At 36.1% G+C, this 13,886-nt stretch overlaps 1 long non-coding RNA gene across 1 annotated transcript; it reads left to right on the top strand.

Annotated features, from left to right (window-relative positions):
• Nucleotides 1-9,895: 9,895 nt before the first annotated feature.
• On the top strand, nucleotides 9,896-13,172 carry LOC141343655 (uncharacterized). Its single transcript, XR_012356787.1, has 4 exons — nucleotides 9,896-10,374; nucleotides 11,165-11,295; nucleotides 11,798-11,933; nucleotides 13,088-13,172. It is a non-coding gene; the product is annotated as an uncharacterized lncRNA (long non-coding RNA).
• Nucleotides 13,173-13,886: the final 714 nt, after the last annotated feature.

Here is a 13,886-nt window from a genome sequence, read left to right as displayed (position 1 = left end):
TTTTTCAATAGTGAGGCATCACTTTATTTCTCTCCAACTACTCCAAAGGAGGAAGATGATCTGGGATTACACTGAAATCTGTTCGGAATGCCTCAGCTTTCTTACAGAATCAAATTACTACAATATGTTCAATAATGTTTCAGTAATATTCCATAAAACATCACTGCAGCATGGTGCAAAAGTGTTTGGGTTTTCAAAAGTTATAATCCATGGTTAATGATTGAACTGATCTCGGGGCTTTCATACAAGCTGTTAACCACTTAAGTTTTATGTTTTTAAGGCAATTTATATAAACAATTTTGGACAGACAAAAAATTAAAGATGCCTCTTGAGGTCTCAGCAAAAGATGCTGTAAGGTATTTACTGCATGCTTTGACTTTAATAAGCTACTAGAGAAAGAGACGATAAAGCAAAAGTACTCACTCATAACATTTAACTGTTTAAGCATAAAATAACAAAACAAACCTACCAAATATATATTCAAAGTTGTAGATGATATATCCTTATAAAAAAAAAAAAAAAAACATAACCCCTACTGTGAAATCAATCAGGTTGTGAAAATCTATCTGTGAATTGATCAATTTGAAAGGCTTTGTTATTTAATGTCACCTTTAAAATAATCTTGTCACAGCAGAAATATAATGCTTTCGGCTTTTACTCTGCTCATGTTCTTGAAAAAGATAGCTGGAGCTGTAATTAATTTCTGCTGCTGAAGGATACACTGGCCATTATCACAAATATTACATTACATTACAAGATGACCTGCAATCATATTATGGTTGCTGCAAGTGACAGCTGACCCACTGTATTATTTCTGTTGTATTTGTATCATCGCTTAGGGTCCATTGCTGATTGTTTTTGTCTAGTAATAAGAGATTATTGGTGCAGGTATAGAATGCATTAACTTTACTAAAATAAAAGATTTGCACAAGCTTCCATCATTTTGATTTTGTTTCTGTTGTGAAACACGTTTGGACAAATAGGCCACATTTAAAAATGTATGAATGTCATTGCATTAGATAACAAAACAGCAAACAAAGTGGCATTTATTTAAAAGGATAGTTCACCTAAAAATAAAAATTCTGTCATTAATTAGTCACCCTTATGTCGTTTTAAACTCATAAAAGACCTTGGTCCATCTTCGTAACACAAATTACGATATTTTTGATGAAACCCCAGAGCTTTTGGACCCTGCATAGACAGTCATTATTTTTGTTTTATGGTTGTTGTTGTTTTTTTTGCACACAAAAAGTATTGTTATAGCTTTATAAAATTACGGTGGAACCGCTGATGTCACATGGACTATTTTAACAATGTCCTTACTATGTTTCTGTGCCTTGAACATTATATTTACATTGCTGTCTATGCAGGGTCAGAAAGCTCTGGGATTTCATCAAAAATATCTTAATTTGTTACAAAGATGATCAAAGGTCTTACAGGTTTGGAATGACATGAGGGTGAGTAATTAATGACAGAATTTTCATTTTTGGCATTCTCTCCCCTCACGGTAGCGGAAGTATATACATCTTCCTTTCCAGCCTGCCCTCTAGACCCATTTGCCTTCTGCAAGCAATCTCTCCTACACTTTTACCTGCACTCACACATATCATCAGTACTTCTCTTCACTCAGGTATTTGTCCTCACTACATTCAAGTAGGCTCTGGTAACACCACTACTTTAAAAAACACACACTAAACACTTCACTTGATGATAGTTACGGACCTGTCTCTCTCATTTATAGTGAAAACACTTGAACTTTTTTTTTTTTTTTTTCAACCAGTTATTGTAACAGCCGGTGCTGGATTGACGAGGCGAAAGTCAAAGTCAAATAACGAATACTTTTAATCTTGATTTCCAAGGAAGAGACAGGGGATTTCCACACACACTGAACACATTTGATGACCGACAAAGACAGAACTCAAAGACAGACTTATAAAGGCAAACTAATCAGGAAAACACAGGTGAAACAGATAATGGGCAAACAAGGACTAATCACAGGACTAAACCAAATAATCACAAACAGACGGGGGAGGACAGAGGGAGAAACCAAATGACAAGCAGTGCAAAACAAAGGCAAATGACAAGAGACATAAGGAGACATGTGACATTATCTGTTCCGCCCTGGAGGCCTTTACGGGCCAGGACCTTGCTGGGTTGGGAAGGCCTCCAGGGCGGAACAGGAAGCCATGGCGGGTCAGGCGGCCACGGCCGGACAGGCAGTTCGAGTGGCCATGGAGGGTCAGGCGGCCACGGCCGGACAGGCAGTTCGGGTGGCCATGGCGGGTCAGGCGGCCACGGCCGGACAGGCAGTTCAGGTGGCCATGGTTGGGCAGCACCCGTGGCCTTGGCCTCAGTCCTCGGCCCGGCCACGTTGGCTAGGGGTATATAGCGCCCCCCCAAAATTTTCTTTGGGGAATTCAGGGGTTTGGCAGGACCGTTTGACAGAGTGGGCTCTGTAAGGCTGGACAGGACCAGCGGAGGCTCTGGAAGGCTGGGCTGGGCCAGCGGAGGCTCTGGATGGTTGGACGGGACCAGCTGAGGCTCTGGATCGCTGGACGGGACCTGCTGAGGCTCTGGATGGCTGGACGGGACCAGCTGAGGCTCTGGATGGCTGGACGGGACCAGCTGAGACTCTGGGTAGCAGGATGGGACCAGCGACCCAGCTAACAGGGAACGTTCCCAGAACATTCACTAACGTTCTTTAAAAGTTGTGTAAATGTTAGTACAAAACGTTATAAAAATAATGTTTTTGGAACGTTCTTATAACATTGTTAACGTTCTTGCAACGTTGAGAGAAAACGTTCTTAGAACAATGTTCTTGGAACGTTTGTAGGACGTTATTAGTAATTGATGAACGTTCTTATAATGTTGATAGAAAACGTTCTTACAACAACGTTCTTGGAACGTCTTTGGGACGTTACTTATACTTAATGAACGTTCTCTTAAAGTTGAGAGAAAACGTTCTTACAACAACGTTCTTGGAACGTCTTTGGGACGTTACTTATACTTAATGAATGTTCTCTTAAGGTTGAAAGAAAACGTTCTTACAACAACGTTCTTGGAACGTCTTTGGGACGTTAGTTGTACTTAATGAATGTTCTCTTAAAGTTGAGAGAAAACGTTCTTACAACAACGTTCTTAAAACGTCTTTGGGACGTTACTTATACTTAATGAATGTTCTCTTAAGGTTGAAAGAAAACGTTCTTACAACAACGTTCTTAAAACGTCTTTGGGACGTTACTTGTACCTAATGAATGTTCTCTTAAAGTTGAGAGAAAACGTTCTTACAACAACGTTCTTAAAACGTCTTTGGGACGTTACTTGTACCTAATGAATGTTCTCTTAAAGTTGAGAGAAAACGTTCTTACAACAACGTTCTTGGAACGTCTTTGGGACGTTACTTGTACCTAATGAATGTTCTCTTAAAGTTGAGAGAAAACGTTCTTACAACAACGTTCTTAAAACGTCTTTGGGACGTTACTTATACTTAATGAATGTTCTCGTAAGGTTGAAAGAAAACGTTCTTATAACAACGTTCTTGGAACGTCTTTGGGACGTTACTTGTACCTAATGAATGTTCTCTTAAAGTTGAAAGAAAACGTTCTTACAACAACGTTCTTAAAACGTCTTTGGGACGTTACTTGTACTAAATGAACGTTCTCTTAAGGTTGAGAGAAAACGTTCTTACAACAATGTTCTTGGAACGTCTTTAGGACTTTAATTGTACCTAATGAATGTTCTCTTAAAGTTGAGAGAAAACGTTCTCACAACAACGTTCTTGGAACGTCTTTGGGACGTTACTTGTACTAAATGAATGTTCTCTTAAGGTTGAGAGAAAACGTTCTTACAACAATGTTCTTGGAACGTCTTTAGGACGTTAATTGTACCTAATGAATGTTCTCTTAAAGTTGAAAGAAAACGTTCTTACAACAACGTTCTTAAAACGTCTTTGGGACGTTACTTGTACTAAATGAATGTTCTCTTAAGGTTGAGAGAAAACGTTCTTACAACAATGTTCTTGGAACGTCTTTAGGACGTTAATTGTACCTAATGAATGTTCTCTTAAAGTTGAAAGAAAACGTTCTTACAACAACGTTCTTGGAACGTCTTTGGGACGTTACTTGTATTTAATGAATGTTCTCTTAAGGTTGAAAGAAAACGTTCTTACAACAATGTTCTTGGAACGTCTTTGGGACGTTACTTGTACCTAATGAATGTTCTCTTAAAGTTGAAAGAAAACGTTCTTACAACAATGTTCTTGGAACGTCTTTGGGACGTTACTTGTACTTAATGAATGTTCTCTTAAGGTTGAGAGAAAACGTTCTAACAACAACATTCTTGGAACGTATTTGGGACGTTACTTGTACTTAATGAATGTTCTCTTAAGGTTGAAAGAAAACGTTATTAGAACAATGTTCTTGGAACGTCTTTAGGACATTACTTGAACGTTCTCTTAAAGTTGAGAGAAAACGTTCTTACAACAACGTTCTTAAAACGTCTTTGGGACGTTACTTGTACTTAATGAACGTTGTCTTAAGGTTGAGAGAAAACGTTCTTACAACAACATTCTTGGAACGTCTTTGGGACGTTACTTGTACTTAAATGAATATTCTCTTAAGGTTGAGAGAAAACGTTCTTATAACAATGTACTTGGAACGTCTTTGGGACGTTATTTGTACTTAATGAATGTTCTCTTAAAGTTGAGAGAAAACGTTCTTACAACAACGTTCTTAAAACGTCTTTGGGACGTTACTTATACTTAATGAATGTTCTCGTAAGGTTGAAAGAAAACGTTCTTATAACAATGTTCTTGGAACGTCTTTGGGACGTTACTTGTACTTAATGAATGTTCTCTTAAGGTTGAGAGAAAACGTTCTAACAACAACATTCTTGGAACGTATTTGGGACGTTACTTGTACTTAATGAATGTTCTCTTAAGGTTGAAAGAAAACGTTATTAGAACAATGTTCTTGGAACGTCTTTAGGACATTACTTGAACGTTCTCTTAAAGTTGAGAGAAAACGTTCTTACAACAACGTTCTTAAAACGTCTTTGGGACGTTACTTGTACTTAATGAACGTTCTCTTAAAGTTGAGAGAAAACGTTCTTACAACAACATTCTTGGAACATCTTTGGGACGTTACTTGTATTTAATGAATGTTCTCTTAAGGTTGAAAGAAAACGTTCTTACAACAATGTTCTTGGAACGTCTTTAGGACATTACTTGAACGTTCTCTTAAAGTTGAGAGAAAACGTTCTTACAACAACGTTCTTAAAACGTCTTTGGGACGTTACTTGTACTTAATGAACGTTGTCTTAAGGTTGAGAGAAAACGTTCTTACAACAACATTCTTGGAACGTCTTTGGGACGTTACTTGTACTTAAATGAATATTCTCTTAAGGTTGAGAGAAAACGTTCTTATAACAATGTACTTGGAACGTCTTTGGGACGTTAGTTGTACTTAATGAATGTTCTCTTAAAGTTGAGAGAAAACGTTCTTACAACAACGTTCTTAAAACGTCTTTGGGACGTTACTTATACTTAATGAATGTTCTCGTAAGGTTGAAAGAAAACGTTCTTATAACAATGTTCTTGGAACGTCTTTGGGACGTTACTTGTACTTAATGAATGTTCTCTTAAGGTTGAGAGAAAACGTTCTAACAACAACATTCTTGGAACGTATTTGGGACGTTACTTGTACTTAATGAATGTTCTCTTAAGGTTGAAAGAAAACGTTATTAGAACAATGTTCTTGGAACGTCTTTAGGACATTACTTGAACGTTCTCTTAAAGTTGAGAGAAAACGTTCTTACAACAACGTTCTTAAAACGTCTTTGGGACGTTACTTGTACTTAATGAACGTTCTCTTAAAGTTGAGAGAAAACGTTCTTACAACAACATTCTTGGAACATCTTTGGGACGTTACTTGTATTTAATGAATGTTCTCTTAAGGTTGAAAGAAAACGTTCTTACAACAATGTTCTTGGAACGTCTTTAGGACATTACTTGAACGTTCTCTTAAAGTTGAGAGAAAACGTTCTTACAACAACGTTCTTAAAACGTCTTTGGGACGTTACTTGTACTTAATGAACGTTGTCTTAAGGTTGAGAGAAAACGTTCTTACAACAACATTCTTGGAACGTCTTTGGGACGTTACTTGTACTTAAATGAATATTCTCTTAAGGTTGAGAGAAAACGTTCTTATAACAATGTACTTGGAACGTCTTTGGGACGTTAGTTGTACTTAATGAATGTTCTCTTAAGGTTGAAAGAAAACGTTCTTACAACAACGTTCTTGGGACGTCTTTGGGACGTTAGTTGTACTTAATGAATGTTCTCTTAAGGTTGAAAGAAAACGTTCTTAGAACAACGTTCTTGCAACGTCTTTGGGACGTTACTTGAACGTTCTCTTAAGTTTGAGAGAAAACGTTCTCACAGCAACGTTCTTAAAACGTCTTTGGGACGTTACTTGTACTTAATGAATGTTCTCTTAAGGTTGAGAGAAAACGTTCTTAGAACAACGTTCTTGGAACGTCTTTGGGACGTTACTTGAAAGTTCTCTTAAGGTTGAGAGAAAACGTTCTTACAACAACAATATTAAAACGTCTTTGGGACGTTACTTGTACTTAATGAATGTTCTCTTAAGGTTGAAAGAAAACGTTCTTAGAACAACGTTCTTGCAACGTCTTTGGGACGTTACTTGAAAGTTCTCTTAAAGTTGAGAGAAAACGTTCTTACAACAACGTTCTTAAAACGTCTTTGGGACGTTACTTGTACTTAATGAACGTTCTCTTAAGGTTGAGAGAAAACGTTCTCACAGCAACGTTCTTAAAACGTCTTTGGGACGTTACTTGTACTTAATGAACGTTCTCTTAAGGTTGAGAGAAAACGTTCTCACAACAACGTTCTTGGAACGTCTTTGGGACGTTACTTGTACTTAATGAATGTTCTCTTAAGGTTGAAAGAAAACGTTCTTAGATCAACATTCATGCAACGTCTTTGGGACGTTACTGGAAAGTTCTCTTAAAGTTGAGAGAAAACGTTCTCACAACAACGTTCTTGGAACGTCTTTGGGACGTTACTTGTACTTAATGAATGTTCTCTTAAGGTTGAGAGAAAACGTTCTTACAACAATGTTCTTGGAACGTCTTTGGGACAATACTTGTACTTAATGAATGTTCCAGTAATGTTGAGAGAAAACTCTCTTACAACAATGTTCTTTGAACATCTTTGGGACATTACTTGTACTTAAGATTATCTATAAGCTAATGTGCTTCAAAACAAGGACAAAATTCACGTTTACAAGACATGGGCATTCAAATCTTTCAGTCTCGTCACTTCCGGCAATATGAATCAACGATTTTGATGATATCACCGTGCACTTCAATTTCTCATCAAACGTTCTGTCCAATCAAATGCTCTCTAGAGTCTGTAGTGTCCCGCCCCTACACTATAAATAGACGCTGAATCTTAGTGATGGGAAGTTCGGATCATTTTACCGACTCGGATCTTTGAGTCTTGTTCAGCAAAATGAACAAATCTTTTTTCGAGTCATTTCGTTCAATTTACCAAAATATAATTTAAGAGCTACGTTTTACTTCCATAACACATGTAATGCTCATACATGTTAATATAACGTTGATCCCACTACAAACAAGACAAAACTATAAGCTATTAGAAATAAAAGATTGATGCATTGTTTACCTAGATCTTCATGATTAGCTCCCTCACTTCTATCTGTCCCGGTTCGAGTCGTTCGTTCATTACGTGACAACCCCATAAGCTTAACCTATGCTGCCTGAGCCGGAAACAGAATTGATTAGTTCATCTCTCGAGTCTTCGTGTTTGAGTCCTTCGTTCATAGTTGCGCAATTGCGCATGCGCGACTGAACGAATCACTCCCCGAGACGACTCGTTCTTCTCGAGTCACATTAAGATTCGTTCAAAATGAACGAATCGTTCAAGAACGACCCATCACTACTGAATCTGCGGCTGAGATTGTTCACTTGTTCAGTGTAAAGGCGCGGTCACACTGCACTTTTCGTTCCATTGATTTCCATTCACACGCATGCGAATGCGTTAGACCGGAAACACAAGCCCGTGCGAAACATTTCGAATTTCGCTGCGTTTGAAAGTTCAAGCTGGGTGAACTCTAACCTGCGAAATCATATCACGTGACTCAGTGTGACCAACAGGAGATCGATACGTCACAGCTTGACCTCTAGCTGAATGAAAATAACCTTAAATTTAAACATTTAAAACTCCAGTACTGCAGTAAAGTGTAGTAGATTGCATGTTTTTACATTTGAAATGTACAATTAGTTGTCATGTGCTGAATTTAACTTTTTAAAAAGACTGCATAGCATGACGTCATATCACGACCGTTGCAGCAGGATCCGAGGGAATTTCGCATGATCAAAGTCTAGTGTGACCGCGGCTTAAGTGTTTTCTGTTTGGTGAATGGCATGTGGTGCGCAATGTAGGCGATAGAGAACGATTCAGACTGGTTCTGTCACGCGAACCGCGGCAGCGCGCAGTCTACTCCGGTCTTGGCTCCAGTCCAGAGACGCGATCGCACGAAGCGATCATATGTGCGATCGGCATTAAACTACACAGCCTCAGCATGATTATGATCACTATTTTGTTTTAGAAAAAGTTTCATATTGAATCTGTGGAGTAATTTATTGGACTGTGGCTGTCATAAGCTTACAAATGCGGCTATAAATGGAACGCTATCAGGGGCGTGTTTACGTTAGGGGGGGCCCTAAGCAAACCTCCTGGAGGGGGCCAGCGATCAGGTTCCGGGAGAAATCGTGATCGTGATCTGAGGGGGAATCCCCTTCAGGAGATCGCGTTCCCATCTGAAAAAATTACCATCGTGGGAGAAATCGGTCGCGTGGGGACTTGGGGAAAAGTCGCGAGGCCCCCTGGCTCGCGGGGCCCCACGAAATTGCGTGCTTTGCGTGGTGGGTAAACATGCAACTGAACGCTATTAGCGATTCAAAATAAGTGGGCGGGGCTAGGCGATATGTTTTTGTTAAAAGTACGTCACCACATAGAATAACGCTGCGTGTTTCAAGGGACTTCAGTGGATTTTTAATGAATGTTCTCATAATGTTGAGAGAAAACATTTTTAGCAGAACACTCTTAGAATGTTCCTGTTATATTATTAATATAGGCCAAATTATAAAATATATTTAATATATTTAACAATTAAACATCATTATACACAATTATTAATTGTGCTCTTTATAAACAACAGTCTTGCTTGTGATTTTGATCAATAATTCTATAATACAAAAAAATAAGATTTTTTTTAATTTATTTAAAATTCAGGTGACATTTTATCACAATATCCATATTTTTTTTTTTTAAATGGCACAACAGTAACAAATGAAACCAAGACTTTTATTTATGTTATGTTATGTGCATGTTTAAACTGCAGTTAATTTTTTTATGCAGTTAAAAAAGTTTAATTAATAACTTATTGAATAAGGAAACATCAAATTCTGCAAAACTGTTCATTAAGCTTTCTATTAAATTTCACATTCGAAAACACATGAAATCTGAAAACAACATAAGATGTATTTCTTATGTTCAAATACATTTAAAAAAATCTTTTTAATGCTAGACTATCCAATATACACATGCGCAGTCATGAGCACGAGCTTTCAAACACTGCCTGTTTCTATAGGAACCGGAGCTTCTAACGGCCGCTGCAGTGACGTGATGAGTTTCCTAATTAACGACTGGCTCATTCATTTAGAAGGCGGGACTAATTCGTCTTTACGGACACGCGTGATGAGCATGAAACAAGTCTTTAGCTGGTCGCCATTTTGTGAGGGTCATTCATTCGCGGTTCAATGACTTCAATCAGTTATGGGGTGATTCTTGAATGATGTCTGTGTCTGTGCAACATAGTCGATTTATTGTGTGTATTTAAATTGTGATGAAAGTCAGCATTTGATCGTCGTCATTCACGGACGTACAAAACAACTTTGAACACACACATCACAAGAAACGGTAAGTGCCAGTGATTTATTTTCGTATTTAATGTTAAGTGTTAGCTTTGTTTAATTACCATTATTTAAAATAGCATATTTAGTCACCATATAATGTATATCTGACCAATTTTTTTAGTATTATAGTATTACTATAGTATTGACAATAAATTGGTGTAATACTGAGGGATTGTTTTGAGGTAAAAAATATATTTTAATTAATTTTAAGACATTTTTAATCTTGCAAATTATAATTTTGTATGTTCCAATTGATTTCTAATGTTCCCGCCCAGTAGTGTCGTCCTAACATTAAACTGGTTGTGGACACTGCTTTCCTGAGAGGGTCCTTTGCGGGAGTTTGGTCGGTTACCGGTAAGTTCAGTTCATTTTGAAAATATATGCATGCCTTAATATAATTAGGAGCAGGACTTGCATGATGCTAAAAATAGGCATAATTATTCAATCTAATAATTTTTAATAAAGGTCTTAGTGAACGACACAGGCCTTAAAACGTGCAACCAAAATGTTATCTCTTTTGTGGTTCAGTTATTCCATTTAAATACACTCAAAATTGTATTAAAAGGCTCATTAATAGTGTAATCATGTAAATTAAGTCAGGTTTGTCTTACCTAAACAGTTGTTGAAAACCAAAGTTTGTCAGTTATCTGTGCTTTAGGTTTTAGTGACAGCAGCATAATAATCCTGCTTCTGTCTAAATGTTAGTTTCCTTGCAGTCACCAATTCTATTACTTGAAACTCATCTTTGATGATTAAAATTACATATGTAAACGTTTTTTCCATTTAAATGTATTTCTTTTGTGTGTCTAAATTTTGTTAATTGTTATGGTTATGTCAATCACTGTAATTTTGAGAGCGAATCTATGAATGCATTTATTCAAATTCTTATAGCCTAGACAGTGAGAACACTTCCTTTATAATCACAAAAGCTGTCGCTCATCTGTTATTGTACAACAATCTTGTGTTATAACTGCTATACATTATAAAGTGGTGGCCAACATTACTAGAATAGTTGTAACCAGATGAAACCAAATGATGGTTTTAAATCAGTTATCTGTGTCAGCTTGAAATATCAGTTTACATTTCCAAACATTAATTTTCCATTAATTGTAAAAGTCCAATGAGATTTTTGTTTGCTCCACAGACACAGATCTGATCTCATCATCATCCAGTTTGTCTGGAATGACATGAAGAAACAGAACGAACGGAGACAGATTAAATCCAGAAGATCTGCGGCAAAGTCTTTAAGATGCTTCAAGAGACCTATCTGCAAAGGTACAGTACTGTTAAAAGTTTTAGACACTTGTGTGAAAATGTTGTAAAATGAGGATGCTGTCAAAAATAATGTCATAAATAGATCTTCTTTATCAATGAACTTCTATTAACTAAATTTAATCAACATTTGGTGTGACTATCCTTTGATTTTAAAGCAGCTTTTGCCCTAGGTGCACTTGTCTAGTTTTCCAGGTAGCTTTGCAGGTAGGATTCTTCAGAATCCAGTTCTGGATTTAGTCTGTCTCAGTTTGTTTTGTTTCTTTTTGTCAGTCAGACAGACCCAATGATGATGAGATCAGATCTTTGTGTGGAGCACTGACTTTTGTCAGACTCACTGGAGTATTACAATTACTAATGTAAACCGATATTTCCAACGGACACACTACAGCAAAAAATAGAAATTACTGACTTAAAACCAAATTAAAATCAATTATCTGCTGAAAATACTTGTGTTCTAATAATTTGGCCACCACTGTATATACATTATATTATATTTTTGTAGGTTTATCACCTAAGCCTCCTTGGAGGCAAAGCACCTGAGATGCCATCCGGATGGTGTTGCGAACAGTTGGAACAGTGTCAGTACCGCATTAAAGGAAGGAACAGGGGAAGAGCTGGACATTGCGGCGTGATCATTCGTAAGTATTACATTTCTAACTGACAGAATTAACACAAAGACATTACTCAGACCAAGCATCACCTCTTGTTTTAAGAAATATTTCGGTATTTCAACGAAGCCCGTATTTATAACAAATTATAATGTTATTCTTAAGGCATTATAATGAATGCATAATGCATTTTAAAAAACCTTATAATGTTATATCATCTCATGAGTATTCATAAGATTATAATTTTTACTTATTTGTGGTTATAGCTTTTAAGAGTATGATTACCTGCTCATAGTTATAATGTATTATAAGTCTCATATCTTGCCATGTTACTCATCTCACTTTACTTAAAGCATACAAAGACCACTTATAAGTAATTATAATAATATTTCCCAAAAAACCCTAAGATCAGGCATCAGATCAGATGAATGTGTGATGACACATTTGTATTATCAGTTTGATTATTTTGATGGTACCTTTTAGACAGCTTTTGATAAGTAACTCTGCAACTCCATGTCCGCTAGCAGTAATCATTATTAGTAGTATACTAAATATATGCTAACACTGTATTTTAATGTTTCTCCAAAAGGTAAACTATTATATTATAAGTAACTTTGCAAGTACGTGAACCTTCTACCTATAGCCCAACCTTAGCCTAAGTCTACTAATACTCTAATTGTTAGTTGACATGCAGTTGGAAAGTTTCAGCTTATAGTTAATAAGACTAAGGGGACCATCAAAATAAAATGTAATATAATGTAAAAAATAAATGTAATATGATATAGTCCATTATAAATTAAGTAGATTTAATATGATGTCCATTGTGTGTTATAAATAATCATAATCGTAAAAGTTATAACCTCAAATACTCAAATATTATAATGTATTACAATTGTTTTTGATTATTCATGAGATGATATAACATATTATAAGGTGGGTTTTTTTTTTACAATGCGTTATGCATTCATTATAAATGCCTTATAAATACCCTTATAATGTATTATAAATAGGGGCTTCATAGAAAGGGGGTCATGAAATAGATATTTTTCTTTGAGGTCCACATAATTTTTCCGCAAATTTGTGAAGTTTTTACTAAACCACGACTTCATTAAGAAATGTCACTTTTAAAAGAAAATACTTGTTACTTACATGTTTCTTAAATTATGCCAAACGTCCTTTTTTAGAGGCTTGCCAAAAGTGCCAGTTAAGGTGTTAGAAGAGTTCATTGCAGACACCTTGAAGTATGCTCCCCATCGTGAGTCAAGGGTGAGTCACACCCCAGAATCATGACACAACTAATAATATAAATGGTTCAACACAAAATGTTTTGTTTAAATAACACATTATCATTAAGGTCTTATTAGGTATACTTGATACTTTCAGGCATTGTTTAATTTTAACGGACAGTTGTACAATCTATGTCTGTACGTGTGAGCACCGACTCGCTGCATTTGCCAATACATTTTTGTGCATGTGAAAGATAATGTTTTACAATAATACTGGAACATGAGTGAACTATAAAGCCTTGCCTACATAATAAATAATAGTTTAGCAAACTAGTGTTACATCGCAAATATTAAAACATATGTATTTGTGCTCAATGAGAGATGTATGTTTCACTTGTTTTAAGTAAATTCATTTTGGCTAGATAATTATTTGTCATTTATAATAAATGCCATTTATAATGTGTTTTCATTTGTAATTGTGTAAATAACTTTGTATTGTAGTTTTATAGCTACTTATATTATCTGTTATGTCTTGTTTCAGAATACTGGTACAATTTAAAGGATAACCTAACAACTTATGAATAACTTCCCCTTCCTTTTTTTCCTCTTTTCTTTTTGACCCTGGAGATAAAAAAATAAAAATAATAAATAAATTAATCCATGTAGCATTTTTTTTTCTTTTTTTCATTTTCAAATGTTTTATCTCTGAATTTGCTACCCTGATTGAGGTCATGTGATAGTTTATCAGCCAATTACA

Source organism: Garra rufa, chromosome 10, assembly GCF_049309525.1.
Source record: "Garra rufa chromosome 10, GarRuf1.0, whole genome shotgun sequence".
Classification (NCBI taxonomy): domain Eukaryota; kingdom Metazoa; phylum Chordata; class Actinopteri; order Cypriniformes; family Cyprinidae; genus Garra; species Garra rufa.
This window is presented reverse-complemented; position numbering and strand designations above follow the sequence as displayed.